General features: G+C 39.4%; 1 pseudogene; it reads left to right on the plus strand.

Moving 5' to 3' along the window:
* The first annotated feature begins 2,401 nt into the window (after positions 1 to 2,401).
* LOC136546035 (probable acylpyruvase FAHD1, mitochondrial) lies at positions 2,402 to 7,794 on the plus strand (annotated as a pseudogene).
* The last annotated feature ends 298 nt before the right edge of the window (positions 7,795 to 8,092 follow it).

Raw genomic sequence — 8,092 nt, forward strand, 5'->3', positions numbered from 1 at the left:
CCACTAGTTCATCGATCACTGGTTCCAGAAACACATCGATGTCATTCCTAGGCTGTCTTGGCCCTTGGATCAGTAGTGGCATCTGGATGTACGACCGCTTCATATAGACCCAAGGTGGAAGGTTGTATATACAGAGCATCACTGGCCAGGTGCTATGATTGCTTCTAACCTGGTCGAAAGGATTCATCCCATCTGTGCTCAAAGCAAACCAAAGGTGCCTTACCTCTCCATCGATGTCCTTATAGAACATAGTATTGACAGTCCTCCAGTCATGCCCATCGGCGGGGTGCCTCATCATTGTATCTTTCTTATGCTCTTCGCCATGCCAGTGCAACAGCTTGGCTGACTTTGCACATGCAAACATCCTATACACTCGGGGAGCTATAGGGAAATACCAAACGACCTTTACGGGACCTCCTTTGGTCTTGGTACCCTCATCTGACGGCCCTTTCTTGTAACGTGGAGCTTCACACTTGGGGCACTTGTCCAAGCCTTTGTATTTTTCTCTATGGTACAATATGTAATCATTGGAACACGCGTGGATTTTTTTAACCTCGAGGTCGATGGGGTAGATCATTTGCTTGGCCAAGTATGCCTTTTCTAGCAACTCGTTTTTTTATGGGAGCATTTTCCTTATTATACATAACAACTGATCGAAGCCTTTATCGCTCAATCCGTTTGTCGAATTAAACTCTAACAGCATGATGTCGGCTTCCAGTTTGCTCATTGGACAATTCCTATACAATGGTGTTTTGCCATCTTGTCTCATTTTCTCTAACTTTCTCAACTGTCTTTCACTAAGATATCCGGTCTCTACATTACGTAGCAGCTGAGAAATGCCATCGTTATCCTTGGTGTCGTCAGTTAGCGTGTTCCTAAACACATTATTAACTGTGGGCATAGGTTCCATGTTGACACTGGGTTCCTCGTCAGCATTGTGGATGGCTACGTTAGGCATGTCCACATCATCATTGTTTTCCTACAAAACATTCACACCAACCTCGTCATGCATAGTCCATATCATATAGCTTGGCATGAACCCCCTGGTAATTAAGTGCAATCGTATATACTCAATTTGACGAAAGTTCCTATGATTCTTGCAATCTTTGCATGGGCAGAAGACAGGGTTCCCATTCCCAGCATGGGCTTTGGCATCGGTGATAAACTGGCTGACGTCATGCATGTACCGCTTGTCCGTTCAAGACAGATGCATCCACTCTCGATCCATCTCTGCACAAAAAAAATACTAAGACAGTAATTACAAAGAATTAACAAGAAATCGAGCTTCATGAACAACAATTGTAGCTCGAAAGTACTATTTTTGAAAAACATTATTGTACACTAATTACTGAAAAATTGTAATTGGTAGCCCCGGCCCTATAAATTGAAAATCGTAGTAAAAAACAATTGTTGCACTATTAAAGAATAACTATTCTACTCTACTACTAAGAACTAATTATAGCATCACATATTAACAATGATGATCTTGACCACCATGGAATAATTAGCTAGGAATTTAAATGTGTTCATAGACACCAACCTTTTGGATGATGGATTCACCACAATTTGAGCCTTGCACAAATGTCCAATTGGAAAAGTGCTCTCTAGAATGGAGAAAGAACTAGAATGAGAATCAAGCAATGTAGCCATCAAAACAAAGCTAATTAAGCAACAAAATCAAAGGAGTAGATGTTTGTTACTAACCTTAAAACAAAAAGATTAAGCCATTCTTCAAAATCGAGCAGCCGCAGCAATGGAGGGAAGGGTCCAAACGCGCGCCTCTGTTCTCGGGATGGAAGAGAGGACGAAGGAGAGGACGGCTGCAGCCTTTTTGTGTTGTAGGCTTATCATCGTCGGTTCTTGGCTAAAACCGACAGTGATAGAGCACAATCACTGTCGGCTCTTGGCTTAAACCGGCAGTGATGAGTGGCCACCAAAACACTGCCGGTTCAAGCCACAAACCGGCAGTGATGTGATCCTTCACTGCCGGTTTTAGCTCAGCCCCAATTATTTTTTCATTTTCAAGCTCATAACCGACAGTGAAGGTACATCACTGCTGCTTCTTACAAATCCGGTAGTGACGTGCAAATCTGGCGTAGTGATAGTTGCAATATGAGATCAATTACGAGTCCAACAATCTACACGATATAGATATCCGAACCATCCTTCAATAAAAATATAGCCGTGCCTATCTGGTAGAAAAAGTAGTTCAAAGGTCGTTCTCTCATATTCAGCGCACGCAATGTTAAAAAAGTGTTCTCAGATAGTAAGAAACACAAAGTAAGAAGCTACAGCACGTGGGTTTCTCATACCATAATACAGCATGTTTAATTAAGCTACTCGATCATATATAATAGAATAGAATAATAAAGTAGAACCACAAAGCTTCAAACACATTTATCGCAATCACACATACAGCCTACTACGTACAGTAGTATTTATATTCGAAGAAATCGACGCTTCGAACAGCATAGCAGAAGTAATTGAAGGTTAGTTTTGTTGTCCAAAGCAACAAAATCTGACTGGAGAAATCCTTGTCACCCCACCCCGCCAACACACCAAATACCGACGGCGATGGCAGCAGCGGAAGCGCAGAAGCTCCTGGAGGCGAGCACGAAGGTCATCGGTGTCAGTACCAACTACATGGTCCATGTCAAGGATCCCGGCAACGTTCCCAAGGTGCCCACCCTGTTCCTGAAGCCTACGTCGTCGTTCCTCCACGCTGGAACGGCCAACGCTGCCATCGAGGTGCCCGAACCGCTGGAGTCTCTGCGCCATGAGGCTGAGTTCGCCATCGTCATCTCCAGACGAGCGCGCGACGTCCCAGAAGCATCTGCCATGGACTACGTTGGAGGTAACCAAGAAATGCTTTTGCAACCAGCAACGACTGCTCTCTGACTATTTCCTTCCAGCCCTTCTCTTCGGACACAACTCATATAAGTCTGACACAACTCTGCGGACATATTACTTCAAGTGATGGTTGGGTTGCCATCGAGATCACCAAAACCACAAAATGACGAATATGTCTAAAAATTAGCATGTTTGGATCTATTAGCACTAAAAATGAGCAACTAAAATTAGTACTATTGGATCCAAACAAAGTTGTTAATAAGTGTGCTATTTGTTAGCTGGAGAGCTGCTAACTATTACTTCCATTAGCTGGTTTGAGTTTGCTAATAAGTGTTAATAGTTCATATGCACCTTTAATTCACTATCCAACCACCTATTAGTAGGTGGATCCAAACATGTCCTTGCTAAAAATTACCCAGCTAAAAATTAACAGCTATTAGCTATTAACTAGCTAATTTTTAGTGCTAATGGATCAAAACAGGTCTAGTGCGCATAATTTTTACACCTACAACATCCAAGCTCTACTTGATAAAACACAAAGCTTTTATTGTGTTCCCCTAATTATATGAGGTTAGAAGGGCAGGCCTGGTGCAGTGGTGAGAGCTGTCTCCCTGAGTCATCAGGTCGTAGGTTCGAAGCAGCTTCTCCGTAGATTTTGTGCGGGCAAGGCTTGCCTCAGTTTTTTTTCTTCCCCAAACTCTACTCATGTGGGAGCCTCCGGCACTGGGTCTGTCCTTTTTGCCCTAATTATATGGGGTTGAATCGGCACCAAGTTACATGTGTTGGTTTGTGAGAACCGAAACAATTTGGTTTCTCATGAGATTTGAAAGAATCAGCTCCAAACACTATTTCTGGTCAATGTTTCGAAACTGGAACGATTCATGGTTCCTACATATGCACGCAAAATGGCAAGAGGTTGGTTTTGCACTGATTCTCCTCTAGCCGATTCCTACTTCTCTTTGATATTTTTGCACTCAATCGTGCAACAAGTTAAAATAGGTTGTATTTTAATTTGTACTTCATCCATAAAAGTTTTATAATTTTTTTTGGAGCATATTGTTATTTCTATGATTTCATTGAACTGGTTTCATAAAATGATTCTAATTCATCATGTGAAATAATTCAAATCTGAAAATTTTCTACAAGAATCAGGATCGCTACCAAACACACCCTTAATAACATCTACAACCATAGATTCATTTATAATTTAAAGAGGAAGTTCATGATTAATGGAGGACAACGGGATCTTTTCTCAAATCTATATAAGCTAATGTATCTAAAACTAAATAGAAACTGATTTTTTTATTGGATGTAGTAGCTTATAAGGGTATCAAAGATTTGGGAATTTTACGCCCAGCCTGACCTAGCCATAGAACATACTCTCTCTGTCCCACAATAAACAAGATTCTAGGGTTCAAAATTTATAACCAAAATAAATGACATTCTACACAAACATGGGACATCGTCTCTTACTGCAGAAGCTAATCATTGGTGCATGCAGATGATAAACACCAAATCCAAGAGGAGACCAAGCGTCTTTTGCCAACATCCTTAATCTGTCCAAAAATTTCTAGAAACTTATTTATAATGGGACAGAGGCAGTAGTAGACAGGGCATAGCAGGAGAAATACAAACAAATAATGATGTATTTACTTGAAATATTCCTATAGTAAAAACTTGAACCTGGGGTGGGGGGGGGGAGCCCAGGTCTAACCACAAACTGATGACTTGACACAGCCCATATGATGGTCATGGGCACAAATTGTTTAGCCCAAAACGAACCCAACTTTATTTTTGGTCTTGGTCCAAAAAAATCTCAGGTCTAGAACAGAGAGTATAGAATATTCAATAAAAAGTACATCCACAAGCATACCTGATGACACAATTACGATAAAGGTAATAATAGTCATGGTCTATGAAAAAATGTAAAATACAACCACATTGATTAGTAAACTTTTCGGTGACACCATTCCATAAAACCAAGATCTCTGTGTTAGCTGCCATATAGTGACAAACCTGTAATAAATACCTCCATACTAAAATATAAGGTATCCAAGCATTAAAAAAACTTGTCCCTAATTATAGGGGTACCTATTAGTAATGTCTTCACCAATCCAAAAATAGTAATCCCTATAATTAAGGAAGGGTACGTACATGGACCATTTGCTTTACATTATGTTCTACAATTCCTATGATATTTAGTATTTCAAAACAAATGGAGTAGTATACTATAACAGTTCTGTATGTTAACTGTGGCATGCATGCTTTACTAACATTGAAACAACAATTTCCAGGTTATGCACTTGCTTTGGACATGACAGCAAAAGAAATTCAAGTTGCTGCTAAGGTAGGTATTACTACATATAGTAACTGTGTGCTTTCTTTTTTGTTAGAGTATTTTTTTCTTAACCGGCAAATGTTATCCTGGTGATTCCTGAAACATACTCAGGAGCAAATCAGTCTCATAGTTTTATAAGTCATTTGTTTTCTAATATGACATATCATGTCTATTAGAAAAAATGCAGCAAGACCTCAATGATCCAGTACGTATATGTTTCATTTCAAATAATGGTTGCTCTCATATTTCCATAAGAGTTAAATCTATGAGCGGCCCCTAAACTTGTCAAGGAATGCCATTTAAGTCCATGAACTTTGAAAACGCATTTTAGGTCCCTAAACTTTGAAAACACACCCTTTCTCAACAGAACTCTTTGTATAATCTTGGAAGTAAGCACAGTGACTTGACGTAAAACTTCTATCTACCTTGTATTTACTTATACTTATTATATGATATATTTGTAGTCTGCTGGTCTTCCATGGGCTTTGGCTAAAGGACAGGACACATTTACTCCAATTAGCGCAGTGGTAAGCAATAGTTTTTCTCATGTTCTGTGAAATCAAATTAAGCATTGTTGAGACATTAACAGATGTTTTTCTTATTTGTAATATTACATACATGTTTCGTATTGAAATTAACAACAGAGTACATGGAATTTGCAATAGGCTCATTATAAATAACATGTGCTTCTCTAGACTTATAAAAATCAATATCATGGAAAAAGGGTGTCTGTCAGAGAGGAACAAACTGAAACCTCATCTCTGTTTGCACGAAAGTGGTATTTGTATTGTCCCTATGATCCATACCAATCTTATGATCTGAAATCCATAATACCATTGGGTTGTCTCTTCTATTCTCACAAAGTATAATATCTCCACCAAACAGGTTCCAAAATCTGCTGTCACTGATCCCCATGATCTGGAGTTCTGGTTAAAGGTAATTATGCATAAATGGAGCGAACATATTTTTGCAAGACCTATTTTGATTTGGGAATAAGTTTCACAAGCATATTTGGCCTTTCATTTCTCTTTTAGCATACATATTATCAATTAGATTACTTTGAAGTAAAAACCAAGTGATATGCATTTTAGATTAAAATTTGAACCTAGTTCAGTTAATTAGTTGTCAAAGCTTAGGAAGTTTTCCTTTTCACCTAGAAATAAGCTAAGGGAGTATATGGTATGGTGTTAGGTTGACAAGGAATTATATGATATGAGCTGCTGGATTTTGTACACACGGGGGATAGTTCGTTACCCACCAAGCAACAATGTCAGAAGCAAGCCCAGATTCATCATGAGCCGACAATTTTGGGATGAAAATTGCAGTTAGCGGGTCTTACTAGTGAGGCCATATTTTCTAAGAGAGTAAGCGATGTTAATGTTGGGCTTCGAGATGATCATTTCTCCCATGCCTAACAAGTAATCACTTCATTGCAAAATGTATATCGTTTTTGTTTCAAACTAAGCCAACTTCTCTAAATTTGACTACTTTGTAAAAAATGGAAAAAATTATACTATTATCAAATGGTGATATATAATGATTGGGCGTCCGAGAAATTCTTAATAAAAAAAGAAAAAAATGAAACAATGAACTCTTTGTGGTTTAATATTAATTAGTAAATGTGTTGTGTGTTGCAACGGAACCCATACGTATAGGAATCGGACTTCGCATCATGCTAGACGTGAGTTGTATATGAGCGCGCGTCATAAGTCCGGGTGACATGTATTGGAATCAGACTCTGTAGCCATAAACATTAGATGCAAGTTGTTCTAAATCGTATGAGTATGAGTCATAAGTTCGGATATACAAGTAAAAAGAGTGGGACAAAAGAAACTCTTCACTGTTTGGATAGTTAGGGAGAGGTCGACGAAAAAAAATAATATGAAATTTGTTATAGATGTATATTCTAAAAACCTGATTAAAGTGAGAGAGAAGACTGATTTATTATTAGCAAATAAAATGGAAAAACGGTATAGGTTCGGAATGGAGGCAGTAGGGGATTCCCCTCCTGTTTCTTCAAAAAAAAAAGGTTCGGAATGGAGGGGTTAACAGCTTCGAAGTTGCTGGATTGCTCTTTACGGGTTGCTAGCAGCACGTGGGATTGTATGAATGTGTGCTGTTTAATTTGCTGACTAGAGTGTGTTGTTGACATGAGCGAAGAGAAATGAGAGGGCCAGACGCAGACAGGGTAGTAAAGTAACTCGTGCTAGCTAATAACGGCGTAAAATGCAGGTGGACGATGAACTTAGGCAGAAGGGCTCGACAAGTGATATGATATTCAAGATTCCTTATATCGTGAGCTATATCAGTTCCATCATGACGTTAATGGAGGGCGACGTGATACTGACCGGTAATGAAAATTTTGTGTATCCACAGCTCGTGCTTTTTATTTGCATCGCAAAACTAATTAATACGGACTTGTTCTTGGATTATACATTCATGTGTTCCTCTGCAGGTACTCCGGCGGGTGTAGGTCCTGTCCGAGTGCCAGAAGATCAAAGCTGGCATTACTGGCTTCGTTGATATGGAGTTTGATGTTCAGAGGCGCAAGCGGCCGTCTTCTACCTAATGCAATTAATATATAAGCGCGAGAGACAGAGGGTAATAATGGTATGTGACACCTTTATTTTGGAGCATGTAGTCACTTATGCTGTTGCATTGGACATGTTTTTAGACAAACGATTTTTCGATTTTATGCTCTCTGCAGGTGAATATGGATGCAGATCGAGCACAGCCGTCCTCAACCAGTGCAACTTCCTGGAGCAACTGCTGGAGATCGTTCTCTTGTGCCTCCTTGTTTGTATGTACCTATTATTATTTGTGGTGAACTGGTGATAGAATAAGCCGCTGTGCCTATACATACATGAACTTGGTTGTCCCCCATGTATGGAGATGTAATCTCTC

This window comes from Miscanthus floridulus, chromosome 3 (assembly GCF_019320115.1).
Source record: "Miscanthus floridulus cultivar M001 chromosome 3, ASM1932011v1, whole genome shotgun sequence".
In the NCBI taxonomy this organism is placed as follows: domain Eukaryota; kingdom Viridiplantae; phylum Streptophyta; class Magnoliopsida; order Poales; family Poaceae; genus Miscanthus; species Miscanthus floridulus.